Source organism: Agelaius tricolor, unplaced genomic scaffold (genome assembly GCF_023055355.1).
Source record: "Agelaius tricolor isolate 1412-34295 unplaced genomic scaffold, bAgeTri1.0.p SCAF_15, whole genome shotgun sequence".
NCBI classification, from domain to species: domain Eukaryota; kingdom Metazoa; phylum Chordata; class Aves; order Passeriformes; family Icteridae; genus Agelaius; species Agelaius tricolor.
Window position 1 is genome coordinate 17,786,546 of NW_027269275.1, and position 15,412 is coordinate 17,801,957.

The 15,412-nt window shown below is 40.2% G+C and overlaps 1 protein-coding gene across 2 annotated transcripts in view; it reads left to right on the top strand.

The window, feature by feature from the left end:
- The window catches only part of CDH13 (cadherin 13), a 443,692-nt gene that overhangs the window by 89,116 nt on the left and 339,164 nt on the right, over positions 1-15,412 (top strand). The window lies entirely within an intron of this gene.

Genomic DNA, 15,412 nt, shown 5'->3' on the forward strand with positions numbered 1-15,412 from the left:
CTGGGTGTCCAGCAATGGGCAATATCCTATGTGCAATATCTGAATCCTACAGTGGGATGCATCCCATAGCTTGGTGGAACCAAGAAATGCAAACCAATATTACTCACCAAATGCACACATTTCCCAACTCAGTTCCATCCCATCCACATATCACTGCCACACACTGATGGATTTTCACTTCAGATGAAGGTGTAATCTGTGCACATTCACTTTAAAATAGCATTAACTTCTCAAAACGAAATGTCAGAATTAGTTGCCAAAGTCTATTGAAATCAATCTCTTAAACTTAAGTCATTCAGCCTTTGGAGGTACTAAAATAAACCTCTAGGATAACATTTTTAGTCTCAGCATTTTGATATCTTGCTCAGTCTGAGCTGCTTTTTCACAGGAACTTTAGATCACGAGTAGTAATACTAGTCAGAGATGTGAGATTGTTGTTCAGCTTGGAAAAGAGGCTTCAAGTTTCTTATTTCTTTATGAAATTTCATTTTCTCTGGAGTTCTTATTTTGGACTTGTCAAACACATTATTCCTACATGGCTAGAAGTTGAAATTCTCAGAATATAATAGATTTAATAAGCAAGCAGATTTGAAGACCTATTAAAAGAAACAATATGGATAAACTAGTGCTAAATTGAATACAAAAAAACTTTGTTGAATGCTTTTTCTGCTTCAGAACTTTGAGGCTGTAGTGTGTCTGGCCAGATCTCCTGCAGATTTGGAGAGGATCACCCCAAGGATGTTTGGTTCAGCCAAACTGACTGGACTGCTCTGTGCTGACCCAGCCATGTGCTGTGGCGTAAAATGAGCACAATAATTAAGATGCCATCATTAGTGAAAGGAGGAGGGAGGAGCAGGAAGAGACTCAGAAATGCCTGGGAACAATCGGTGGAATTAAATTATTTTAATAAGCAGACAGTAAATTGGCCTAATGTGCAGTGTTGGACGGAGGCAGACTGCGGATGCGTGATCCTGGTTAATTCAATCACCCACAAACAGGGTGTCCTTCATGCAGCACCATTAAACCTCAGCACAGTTCCTTCATTTTAGCTGTCAACAGAATTGATAATTTTAATTGTCTGTTTGAATACACTTTGCATGCTCTTGCATCTTTTTATGCCCATTATCAAGAGCAGTGTAATTTAGCAGTTGCATTGCAATGTGAGGCTTACCAGGGCTGTGTAAATTAATAGAGCAAATATGTAAACCAGGCCTATAGCAGTGATTGTTTTTGTAGTCCTCAATAAGCCAAGGAGCTCCTTAATTCTTTTCTGAAGTGCAATAATACAGTCTTTTTCTTTTTTTTCTTTTTCAATTTAAACAAGAACCTACTGTACATTTCGTTGCGAGCATTTCCCTTGTAATTAAATATAGGTTGAAGCTGGTTCTTCTGTATTTATTACTTCTACCTATGGCAGTGTTAATTATATTTTACATTTACTGATGGGAAGAATGAAGAGTAGACCATACTGAGGGTACAGAATTTTCTCTTATTTCTTGTTGGGATTTGTAGCAATTTTTATTAAAGCCTGCTTATAAGCTGGCCATAACAAGTCCAGCTGTGTGTGCATATTGTCCTTCCTATTAGTTTCACTGGTATTCAGTTACTATTAGTTTTTCTGACATTGTGCTCTGGCTGAACTGGCTTTTAAATTCTTATTTATTTATTTGCCCTTGCATCTCATTTAGTAGCAACCCCAGACTTTGACCATTTCTTTGTCCCTGTTTGGTCATTATTTTTTTCCCCTCAGACCCCTTCAGATCTCCTTATAACTTGTGTTTTCTATAACCATAAACAAAATAAGGCATTGCTCTTTTACTTTTGGTCTGCCTAATTTTTTCCTCTGTGTGCAGAACCAGATGTTCCTTTGATGTAGTAGGAAAAGGTCCATGGTGTCACTTTCTGGAAATAGTAATTACATCCACATAATTATTATTCTAACAGACAGTTGTGTCACTGGTTTTTTCCTTCCTTATAGCTTTTTTTAAAAAACTTTACACCTAGGACCATCTTTGCAATCCAATAGTGAAGATCATCAAGATTTCCACATTCTTGATGAAGTGCTAATTGACAGCATTTAATTGCAGGTTTTACACCTGTCAGGAGCACTTGTGGCCAGGAAATGCCTGTCCCTGCCAAGGCTGGCAGGTCACGGGCAGTGACAGGGCCCTGTCACGCTGGGCTCAGGGAAAGCTCCTAATCAGACTCGGCAAACGTGGGAATGTAATTGTGTTACATTAATCACATTTATACTTAACACACATCGGGCTTGGCTTTTGGGGGTATTTTTAATTGACAATGAATCAAATAGTGCACTTGAATAATGGAGGCAATTAACATAAAGCACGAGGTGATGCATTGTGCATGCTAAACTGGGGAAGGCATTGCCAGTGCTTTAAATGTCAAAACAAAGGAAGTTTTGACCCTTACTTGAAAAGCTCTAATTTGGATGTTAATTAATGGCTGACCTCTTGTGTCTCTTATGTGATAGATTGCCTGTTCAGAGCCTGGGCGGCTTCAAGATCAAGGTTTTGTCTGTCTGCATTTGGGTACTTTTTGTTCTGTGGATTTTAACAAAGAGCTTTTCTATTCAACCATATCAAAATCATTGCTTACTCATATGATATGAAATATCTTAGTGTGCTTATTAATGCTTAAAAGCAAGTTTTCAATTGTCTGGCAAAGCTGTGACCTCCAACAAGATTTACTTTGTTCAAACCAAATAAAGCCTGTGAAAAGATCAGAGGAGACCATTCCTCCTCCTACAGCTTGTGTGCACACGGATCATGGCCCTGGTTGTGCCCACATCCAAATATTTCCTGTTGATTCTGAGCTGATGCCATGTGAGAGCTGTGATTTATCACATCCACCCTTCCCATTGATTCCATGCCAGTTGACTGCACAGATGGCCTCTTCCTGTGCCTGTTCCATGCTACCAAAAGTGGTGCTGCTCCTCTCCTGCTCATTCTGATCCTGGAGTTATCACACCCACTTCATTCATCTCCCCTTCTTCCCTCTCCCCACACCCTGTGCAGAGCCAGCCTCATTCAGTCCTCTGTGGTCTGCCAAAGCCTCTTCAGGGCTGTGACACAGGGTTTGGATGTGACTGTTGCCTCTTCATGCTGAATATTGCAGGGTTTGGGTAATTGGGATTGCACATGGTAGTTGTAGCTTGCAAAAGAACACATTCAAGCAAGGTAAGATTTTATGCTTAGCAATTTCTTGCAGGGAAAACTGTCTGGGCTTCTGGGTAATAGGGAGATAACTGTGGATTTTCCACCTATTCAGTGTGTCCTTGCTGAAACAGTGTTGTGGCTTTTCAAAATGAAGACGTTTTTAATGCATTTTGAGTTTTACAAACATCTTCAATTTTCTTTCAATTCACGTAAATCACTCAGTGTTAAGAGCATGCTTCAGAAGACGTTGAAAAATGACTTGGTTCCCATTCCTTGGCATGAAGCAACAGGTTCAGTGGAAAGGCATCTCAACTTTCCTACCCAGGCAGGGGAGTGCTTGTTATAACCTAAAATATATATCTTAATGGGCTCATATGCATGGATAGAATTGGAATACTAGAGCTTCAATCTGACACTTGGGTACATGGTTAAGATCAGGCACCTGGAACTCTTATTCCATGTGGGCAGAAATATTGGTCAGGATTTGAAGCAACACATCTTAAGCACACTATTCCTATTAAAATGGTCATAGAAAGCCAAACTCATGTAAGTAGAGTTCCAGGAAATACCTGGGGCTCTGTGCAAAATGGTTGCAAAGCTGTGGAAGTTTTAAAGTGGGAGGTTGGGAACTTTACTACATATTTGTGGAGGCAGAGTGAGGAAGATCCTTTTGCACCTAAATACCTGATGCATTGCCTTTTAATTGAAGTTTGATGCTGAACTCCTACAAGTTTGATGTTGAACTCCTACTCCTCCCTCTTGGAGGGAGAACGTTTTCTGGGAACATATATTATAATTAAATAATACAGAATATCTCAAATGTGCCTCTGAATAGATACATGCAGATTGGTGTCGCAGCACAACAACATCACATCATCTGTTTAACTGCTTTCACACATGATTGAAGCAGAAGAAAATAGGAGAGAATAGTTGTTGTAGTTGTTGAGTGCCAGGTGGTCACACAATTCCCTCCTAAAAGCCTCCAGGACCCGAGGGGGAAGGAGTCAAAAATAGACTGTTTGATTTTTATGCATATACATTATATTAAACTAGTGTTTGCAAAGGTAATACATTACACTGAACAGAGTAAAAGAATTATTTAGTCTCTGAAAAACATCTTCAGGGCTGAATCAAAACCCCTCAGGGGTGCAGTCAGCTCTTGCGGAATAACAGAGGGAAAGGCGTATGTGTTGGTGAAACCTCCTCCTTGCATTTTAATTCCAGGGTGGAGGAAATGAGGATCTAAACCCAAAGTTTCTTGTCTGTTTTGTTGAGAAAAGCCACACAATCCTGTTTAAAAAACAAACCAAAACAAGTAAACCCACATGAAAAGTGGGTGAGGATCTTTGCAGTGACAGTGAATGCTCTGTTAGCAGCTTGGTCTGGATTTAGGAAGATAAAAGTAGCAGATTACTTGGTTTGAGATTTAATTTGTTTCTGGAGACTTTCCAAAACCCATAATGTTTCTCAGCTAATACTTTTTTGAAATACGTGTGGGCTTTGGTTGGCTGAAACATGCCAGCTGTTCTCCTAATAATCTAAATCAATGGCCAACTGCTCAGCATTAGCAGGTTGGGTCTCTTGCTCAGTGCAGTGCAAACCTTGTATTAATAATGTCCCCAGGTGCTTCAGTAGAAGACTTCTCTGCTCATTTCCAGTTGGCAATTTCAGAACAAAACAAAAAAAAAAAATCAAATTAACCAAGCTATTACTCCTGAACCGATTACCCACGCAGGCCACGAGGCAGCTCCTTCTCTGCAGGTGTAGAAATGTGTTGGAAGGCCAAAATCTCTTTCAGGAAAGTGTAGGTGGCTTAGCTTGGTCCAACTCCATCAGCAAATAATCTGACACTGATTGCTTATGGCTGGCAATGTTTTAGCAGGGTCATCTTGCTGAGGAAATGGGAGGTAGGGAGGGGAATTTCTGGTTATTGGTCAGAGCTGGGGTCACTCTGGAGAGGATCCAGCACCAGCCCAGCTTTGTCAGGAGCAAACTTTGTCCATGTGTGACAAAGAGATGCAAATCACCCCACACTGAGACATTAATGCATTTCTGTAGAACATTTCTTGGTATTTTCACAGACTGCCTTTCTGACAGGACTTTTAATTTGAGGATCTTAGCAAAGCACCATTCAAAAGAATCATGGCTAGCTAACCTTTTCCATTACATTTCAAAGTGCAGTGTGGACATTTAGCGAGAATTAATGGGAGTATGTGAGGTTAAATCTTCCTTTAAACATAGAATCTCATTTAAGTTAATGATATCTTAAAGCATGCAAGTATTCTTGAAAATAATTGTAGATGTAGTTCACAATTAATTCCAAGCTTTTAGGATTTCTCTCTGTTAATCCAAATCAAATTATAACTTTTCTAATGTAATTATGATCATGCCTCAACTTGCAGTTTTTCTTTCCCTTTGCTTATTTAAATCAGTCCTTTTCAGACAGAGCAGTCTGCCTGCTTTAATGGACACATCTCCTTTGCATACAGCTTTCCTGTGCCATGCCATTTCTCAGTCTTGCCTTGAGAATAAGTACCACTGGCTGTAAACTCAGGAAGTCGTTCAGAAATGTCTTAGATTGGGGGATTTTTCTAGCTGGAGGCTAACGCTCTGATTTTGTTTTATGCCTCTCTTCAGCCTATCCACCTGAAGTTTTTTCCTCTAGAGAAGGGAAAGAGAAAGTAACTTTTAATGGATTGATTCTGAAAAGTCTGGTCTGTCTGGAATGACTTTGTGCATATTTGTATGCCTTGTACCTGCTGCTCCTGGGGCAGACAAGTGAACCTGTAGATAGGGGAGTAAGTGCATGTCATATTCTGTGATGTGAATATTAACTAAAGTGTTTGCCTTGTGTTTTTCAAATCCCTGAAAAAATATCAGCCTGGGCAAAGGGTAGGATTTGCTCAAATAAGAATCCCTGCCTCTAAGGGATTATCTTCCACAAAATTTGAAATTCCTTTACCAAGGAATTCCTTTAAAACAAATTAAAATAAAACTAGGAACCTTGGGAAGGCCTAAAACATTCCTGTAGTGATCTGGGATGTTGCTTTTTAGACAAGAATTCCACTTATAATACTCACTTTGATTTGTTTACTTTCTTTAAAAAAAGGAAAGCAATAAAAAAACCCAGAGCAGCCTTTGTCTCTCAGCTGTGGAGAGAACTGAAGCAGAACTGAGGGGCCTTTAATAAGGCAGCAAAAGGGAGGCACTGCTGGAGCAGCTTTACAGGTAGTCAATAGCAGAAGAGAAATTCCTCCCTGAAGTTGGAGCCAGCACTGGTAAATCTCTGACACTTTCAAACACTTGCTGGCAGGTACCAGAACCTAAAAGCAGGTTAGAGTGAAGTAAGTGATAATCTCCTTGATGCACAGGACCATTCTGCTGCCAGGGAGTCAGGTTTGTTTTACTGAAGAGCAGATTGTGAATCTTTTCTCCCTTATCAACCGTGTTGTGAGTGCTCTGGCTGGATCTGGATTTATGTATGAACTGGATTGTCCTGCCTTGGATTTTCCCTGAAATAGGGTAAAGCAAGGTTGTAGGAAATGAGTGCATTTTTAATTTTGTTATTATTGTATTCTGTAATTGAAGATATTATTCTCTACTAACCACACTGATAGGAAGCACTGTTTATGTAAATGTATTAAGGCACGTGGGTTTTGTTTACCTTCCTTTGTGTGGCAGTGAAACAGAGGAAACACAAAATGTGCTCTGGTCTGCTAAAAACCCAAATTGCCTGGTTACAAGTAGGACCCCTGCAGTCTTTATTTAGCTGGAATTTTAATTACAGTGCCAGCTCTCAACACTTACAATAAAACAGTAGGGAGACAACTATAATTTGACCTTTATAAAACATTAACACCAACCTATACAAAAACACAACTTCAGCTTAAAAGAATACAGTGGGAAGCAGAATTCAAGAAATTATGAAAACAGTGTAGTTATGATACTTTAACTTTTGGAAAAAGCATAGCAATGTTCTTCTGTGGACAGCACAGATGTGTGATATTGGTGTGAACCATCTCCTGATCCTTGTGTAGAAATGCTGCATTTTTGGCCAAGGAACCTTCTCATGGTTTTTCATGTCTTGGGGAAATCAGTGCTGCTGTGAGCTTGGGGTAAAGGATGCTGCCCATAGCCCACGGGAAATGCTGATGGATAAAATCCGGATTTCTTTCCCCAGAAAAGCCAATTCAGGAAACTCCAGGGGCCCCCCCATCCCCTGTGCATCTCTTCTTTGCTGAGGTGTTTGTGACAGTCCCTGTGGTGAGCTGCACCAAGGGCTCATTTTTCCTGCTGAAGGTCAGAGCAGAATGAGGTGGGGAAGAGAAGGAATGGATCAGGACAGACCATGCCTGTGTTGGATGGGAATGTCAATGCAGCTCTTAATTTATCACTTTTTCAAAGCAATTTGCATATGCCTAATTTCAACATATATTTGGGTCCAGCTGTATTCAGCAAGGTCTAAATAAATGTGATTTTTAGGAGCAATCTTACATCCTATGTTTTTATGGACCAGTAACAATCTTTATTGATATTCTGAACTGAAATTCACTCTATTTTGTTATTTCAATGCCAGCCCATATATATTAAAGCAAAAACTTTACCCAAAAATTGTTTTCAGCACTGCTGAAAGGGGCAGCAGGACTGGCTCCAAGGTGTAGAAACACCAGAAATGGTCACAAATCCAAATGCATTTTGCTTAATTCTGGCTGAAATAGTCCCTGAGTTGTGGTGTGGCAGCTCACAGTATTTTCTAGTTCTGTCATCACTCAAAGATGATGAATAGCGTGCTCCAGGTCTTCTCTTGTTGTTAATTTAATATATAATAGGCATAGTTAATAAATGTCACTTTTGCTTTTTTATGAAATGGACTTGAAGCTGTAAACACAAGGATATTTTAAATGTCCCATGATAAAAGGAAAATTTGAAGTTGTCTGAGTGCCAAGGTTACAAGTTGCTTTCATGTGACCTGAAATATTTTCCTTTTGCTGTTTGCTGACAGCTGAAGCATCAGTTGCTAAAATCTCTTCTTCCTTAACTTTTGAAGTGATGTTTCACACCATGCTATATCTGTGTTCAAAGGTGATGCTGGATGCACACAAAAATTATGGGGGTAGGAAGGCAGTTATTCAATATTGTAGTCAAGAGTTTTCCAGGGGTTCATTTGGGCTGCATAAAGAACCTCAAGCTCAGCTGCCAATGATTTGGTGTTTGGCTGTCCAGTTGCTATTGCTCTGGTTTTTGGGGATTTTTTTGGTGTTTTTAATCAAGGCTCTTCTAGCTGGAAATTTTTATTCAGCCTGCTTTGTATTTATGGAGGAACCACTCAAGTACATCATAAAACATATAGGAAATAGTGATTTTATAATATTTTTCTAGAGAAATGGAAGCAGTATTGTGGGAGTTACACAGAGTAATTTGCAACCAGGGAGCTCATTTCATTTAAATTTTTAAAAGTTACATTTGTGACAGAGGAAAGGGTCTAAAATTATCTTTAATAACAGAGCTGATGAGTTCATTCTTCCGATTAATAAGAAAATGCAACTCTCCAAATGTTCTGTAAGATTTGGTATTTCTTCTGAGAAATCAGTCAGATCTCATGCAGGTAGGCAGAAGGCTTTTGACATAATAGAATAGCAGCCTCTGTCAATTAGATGTAAATCAAAATAAGAAATTTTATTTAAAATTATATTATTACTTCTGGCACTTTACTTTTATTCTTTGAGACGCTGCCTTTAATAGCTTCTCCAATAAATTTCAAAGAAGCTGAAATATAGAGGCTGTAACACTTCCAAAATAAATCTATTAATTGTAATGCTTCTGAAAACATTGGGCATTGACTACTTACTGCTGTTTTTATAAGTCAGCATCACTTCCCAGAACTGTCTGATACTGACTGGAGTTAGCACTGGTAATTAATTGAAATGAAATTACTGGAATGATGAATGAGAGCTGGACATGTTGGACTTAACTCTTTCTGGTGCTCTAGCTGTGCTTTACATCCTGATTTAGAAGGAATTTAAACAGCACAATTATTTCAGGTCCTTCCCACTCTCCAGAACTTTGCAGCAGAGGCCCAGATTGTCTCAGTTTCAACACCAGATTTTCTTGCTCAGAATGTCCTTTGGGAAAGGCTCAGGCTGAGCTGTGAGGAGGCTGCTCCCTATGCAAGGTGGGAGAGCTCCCAGCACAGGAGTTTTCTGTGCTGAAAAAGATGATTTGGGCTGATTATGCTCAGAACCATAAATACAGCAAGGAGTTCAATTTCCACGGGTGAGTGCTGCTCCTGCTGAAATTGGGTTTTTCTGCACAAGCCTGTGCCAAAACTCTCATCCTTCCTGTCTGCAAGGGCTACTGGATTTTAGGTAACTGATCAAACAAGTCTAGACTGGTCTTTTGAATATTCTCCTAATGACTTCTTAAATATAACAGATCTGGATAGGGCTGAGCTCTGGAAATAGGGGCTGGCACTGCACCTGCTGCTGGCAGTGAGTGGGTGAGAGCCTCAGGATGCTGAGCATGGCTGGGGAGAGCAGCTGGCACTGCCCTCAGGAGAGCTGGCAAATTTAATAGTTTAATAAAGAAATAAATATTTGCTAAATTAGATTAAAGACTGGATTTAATGTGGCCAAATTGAAAATGATAGGTTATGGGTAAAGGTGGTAAAATTGTTCTCTGTCCAGCTTTACTATTTGTACAGGGTTCTAAAGCCAGGTCTATACCAAGTCTTCCTGCTAAAGCTTGGGGTTTAGAGAACCCAGAGGCAGCCTCAGCCTTGTTTGTCCTCTGGGAGAGCAGCTGATGGTTCCACAGAGCTTTGCCCGTTCAGGAGTGGTGGGAGAGCACAGGCTTCACTCCAGGTGCAGTGTTCCAGACTCCATCCCGAGTGCTTCTCTCCAGAATAGTGCCTGCAAGGGTCACCTAAGAGCCTGTTTGGGGCAGGAGGACACTGTGAGGTTCCCAGGCATGACACAGGTCCTGGATCTGGGCACAGCAGGTCTCTGGAGCTGGGAAGGTGTGGATGTGCCAGGGGTGGCACACGCTGAGGCAGCACCAGGCAGGACTGAACCTGTGGTTGGGTAGTGCTGAGAGGTGGGAATGGGACCTCCTGCCTTGATGGGTTAAAAACATCACCAAAACCACCAAAATCAACCAAACCCCACCAAAACAAATATAAACACAGAACAGAGCCCTCAAAGCAACTTTCAGGCAAATACAACAACCTCTGCTTCTCTTCCTGCCCTCTCCCCTCCCTGTGACAGTCTGTGAGTCTTGTGCCAATCTTTTGAGTTTTTACACAGTGTTTTCTTGTTGAGGCTTTCCTGAGGAGCAGAGTTTTTACTTGAACCTACACCTGCCATAATCCCAGCAGATTGAACACTTAGCTGTGCACATAATCTTGTGCTTTATCCTTCTTGTTGCTACTTTCTGTTGAAAGAGTTTTACTTTAGATGGATGAATTACACATGGATTAAATGAGTGACTCCACAGCCCAGTAGTTTCCCCAGTTCCACAAATTAGAGTGGTTGTTTCAATCCCTACTCACCTGAGTGTTTATATTTTTAATGCTTTAAATCAATCAATGAATAGATAAAACCATGAGAAGCATCAGTGATTTCAAAATAAGTATTTTTCTAGGGATTTTAATATTCAGAGAGCTGGAACTGGAACTTGAACTTGCTCATGATGTGTGCACATGAATCTTTGGGTGTAGTGATTACAAAGTATGTAGGAACATTTTAACTTAGCTTTCAGCAGAGGAAAAAGTGCTTTTTTTTTTTTTCTGGATTCTAAAGTCATGTGCTAGAGTACCATTCTTATGTTTTTTGGGTTTTTTTTTTTCATACAATAACCAGTTGGATTATTGTATGAAAAGCTGAAATTATTCCAGCAAAAGGGGGCTGGCACAGCTTGCTGGTGTAGGAAAGTTTCTGTGTGCATGCTTCAGCAGCTTAGAGCAAGCAGTGCAGGTGAACTGGAGCATGTACAGTTCTTTACTTTGTTTATATTTTGGTAAGAAAAATGATTTTTTTCTTTTGAATTTGATTCTGGTGGAACTCCTCAACACCTTCTGCTTGGCAGTTGAACCAAAAAAAAAAATTATTTGCAGAGCCCTAATGGTGTCAGTAAATTGATTTCCCTAGACTGCCTTTCCTCTCTGGGATGCCCCAAAGATCACTATTAATGATAAAATACAATGGAAATTACAGAGGAATTAATACCTCGGGTGTTGCTCTGAAATGAGAACAGCAGCGTGGATTTCCTTATTTCCTTTAAGGATACTGAGCACATCCTTGGTGCATCAGCTGCTCCTGTTCATGGACAGACCATGGAAAGGCCTCACTGGGGCTGATTTGCTGGTTTGCTCAGGGTTATCAAAGCAAAGGTGATGCTACCTGGGCCTGCCCTCCTGGGGGGAGACAGGAATGGCTGGAATTCCACTCATTTTTCAGAGCAAAGTTTAGATCAGAACTCACTGCTGGTGGTTGATTTCTGGGGGGTCTCTGTGGATTTAGAGAGCATGTGCTTCCTCAGGTTTGGAGGGGACTGATTCATTTCTTTTGGAGACTTTAGATGAGAAAAAGTAGAGAAACCTTCCCTTGAAAGAAGGGAATGAAACAAGGATGAACAAATTATCTTTAAAGAAGAACTTTTGATTAGCAGCATATCCTTTTAATAAATTGTCCTGATTTCAAATCTCCTTTTCTGCCATGCTGAAAAAAAGTGATGGTTTTTGCCAGTTCTACTGGCAAACCTGAATGCTGCAAAGTCTGATGTGATGAACACAAATAATGTTCTGTGTACTTCCCTTCCAATTCTGTGCTAAAAAAACACCTACTTAGAAGGATTACAAGAACTGGAACAAAATGGGGAAGTACACATTAATATTCCTCCCAAAAATATAGAAATATAATTGACAATTTTGATCTGAAGGTTGCAAGATTTGGTTGAAAACTGTTGAGGTGTAGTCATGAAATCTTACAGGAATTAGAAAAAATGCTGAACACTGATCTGCAAATGCCATTTGTAGCTGACTTCATGCAGTTCTGTTTTACCTCTGGAAAGTAAAATCAATTTCAGATTAACTTTGACAGGGAGGTGTTGAGGTGTGTGAGTCAGCACTTACTCAGATATTTCTGCCAGCCTGTTGGGAAGACAAAGAATTGTGATGGATATTATCAATAACAGTGCTAGCCTGAAAGGAAAATCAGCAAACTAAGTTAAGAAACACTTTCCTGCCTTGTCCTGGCACACTTTGCAAAAAACTAAATTATAAGTTGTTATTAGTGTACAAAACTAAAATTTATCTTGAGATTTAGGAACACTTTTTCCCTCTGCTCTACCCCCATTTTGTAAAAATCCCTGCTGTTATTGCTTTTACTGGTTTTTTTTTTGCCACTTTGAAATCTGGAACAGCTATTTCTTTCTTGAAACAATGTGTTTGGTAGAAGTCAGTACAGCATGATTGAAACAATGAGGGATTTCATTCTTTTTATCCACAATTGTGGAGCTATATTCAATAACCCTTTATAACAATCTTTCCACTATACTGAATTATGTATTGATTCTTCTTTCGCAGTGGCTTCATTACAGAATTCCAGATGGAAAATGGGCTTTTAGATGTCAACCTGAAGCTCTCCACGATTTTGAATATGATATTACACATAATTCTATGAGGACCTAATCACACATCGTTTGATTTCAGTGAAACAACTCTCATTGACTTCCCTGAGAGCTGGCTGAGGCTTGGCTTGAGCTATTGCTGTGTTATTGAAAGTATAATCAGCATTTTGATTCAATTTTCCATCTCTTTCAAGTCTTACATGTTAGCTGTGCTGTGCATGTGGTCCTCCCTCACAGAATGATGGATTGTTGGGTGTGAGAAGCCCCCTAAGATCATGGAGCCCAACCATCACCCCAGCACTAAACCCAAGTGTCACCTCCAAGGATGGGGACCCAGCCACTGCCCTGGGAATCCTGTTCCAATGCTTAATAAACCTTTCAGTGAAGAATTTTTTACTAATAGCCAATCTAAACCTCCCCTGGTACAATTTGAGGCCATTTACTCTTTTCCCATCACTTGTTAGTTTTGAGATTGATCCTACCTGGCTACAACCTCCTTTCAGGGAGCTGTAGAGAGCAATAAGGGCTCCCCTGAGCTAAAACAAAACCATCCTCAGCTGCTCCTCCTTCCCAGCTCTGCTTCCCTTTGGCCACACTCCAGCACCTCCATGTCTGTCTTGTACTCTCACAATACTCAGGGCACTGGGATCCCTGGCTGGAGCTTTCAGGAGGACACTTTTAGAACAAACTTTGAAAGTAAAAAAAATATTGACTTTTTTAATTGCAAATTTTGTCGCTGGAGCCCCTGCAGATGCTGTGTGTGACAGAGGAGTGTGGAAGCTGGGTTTGTGGCTCTGGTCCTTTGGCTGAAATTCCAGGGGTTAAAAGCTCTGGAGCACGCAGGGGTCTCTGGCCATTGATTTTTAGTGGTTGCTGTTACAGAAAGTACGAGTGGCATTTAAGAGAGACAAAGCACCATATTAAAGTTAATGCCTTTGATTTCCTTCAAATCATCTGTAATCCATGTGGGCCTGTCATAATTTATACCTGGCTCAGCCACAGCAATAAGTCAGAAACTGCCACTTAATCTGCACCAACACTTGTGCACAAGAGGAATGGCACGTGCTGCTCACTGCAGTTGGTCTTGAGGTATTAATTATTTATCTCTCCTTACCCAGAAGGCTGCCCTGAGCTTAATTGGTCTTTCTCATTATTTGTTTTGCTAGGAAAAAAATGGAATTAAATACCAGGAGAGGAAGATAACGGAGGTTTTGCTGCATAAGATAAATAAAAACCAATTCCTTTTTGTTTCTAAACATTATAAATGTGACCACGTTTTTTTGGTGTTCCCCCCTGCCCCCAAAGTCTTGGGGGTCTCCTGAGGATAATTTTAATAGGATAAAGTGGTCTCTGAAAGGCAATTAGCATCATTCTTATGAACTGGGCCATGCATGGGCCATGCTCAACCCTCTCCTGGTTAATGCTCATCTTAATTCCATTTCTTGGGACTTATTTACTCATTTCACTACAGTGTATTTAGTTCCCTTAGCTCTGCCCTGTGGTTTGCAATCATCCTGGTGCCTTTCAAGTCAGCAGCCCCAGGAGGGCTGGAGAGCAGTGGAATGTGAGTTTAGATCAAAATCCATACAAGGTTTGGTCAGAACCAATAATTGAAATAATTAATGCTGTAACGAAGCTTATGAAAAGGGGATCAGTGAGGAAGACACTAGGCTTTTTAGGATGAAATTCAGCACCTTGTGTCAGCTCTCCTGATTTTATTTAGAGGAATCATATTTCTTTGGAGGCGTGCAATCCACAGTGTAATAAAGCTCTGGGGAAAGTTCTTCTCTCTTACCATATGTCTGATGTGCTATACCACTAAAACAGTTTTTATTTCTTTATTTTTAAAATTCTTTTCTAAGAAAGAAATTCAAAAGTTTGTCACTTCTTACCCAGTCTTTATCCATGTCTGCATTTGGAGAATTCCAGGACAAGCCAGGGCCTGTTTAAGTGTCTTCCAGCAGATACTATGACATATGTTTAATTAATATTGCTTTACTACTGCAACTTCTCTGTTCAGGAAGACTCTACCTCCAGGAGGCTTTTGAACTCATTTGATGTGCTTCAACACCTTTTGTGAGCTGTGCTTATTTCTTTTATGTTTATTTCTGTCTTTGGAAATTGGTGCAGTGGGAAAGCGAGGTCCCTGCCACCCACCTGCTTCCTTGAGCTCAAACTCTCCAGCACCAGCCCACCTACAGACCAGAAATAAGCAAACAAACAGCTCTGGCCAGAAGGTTTCAGCAATCAGCATGTCTCTCTTGTTCTAAAATTAAATGAGATGCAGAACCTGTCTCAAAACAGCCTGTATGAGGGGTAATAGAGAGGGGAGGTCCATTATTGAAGGTGCATCCTATTTACACCACATACAGCAGCATCCTGTAGCTGGTAAATGTTCTAACTGCCAGAAGTAATATGACCCCTGAGGCAGGGAATATCTTCCTACATCTATTTTCAGTTAGTGAGAATCTTAGTAGACCACTGCTGGAAATAAATGGAGATTAGTAAGTTTTCCTGGCTTTATTCAGTACATCATAAAATGTTGAAAATATTAAAACAATTCAATATGTTCTTGGAAGATAAACACGAATAGGGCAGGGGAGGGTTTGGAG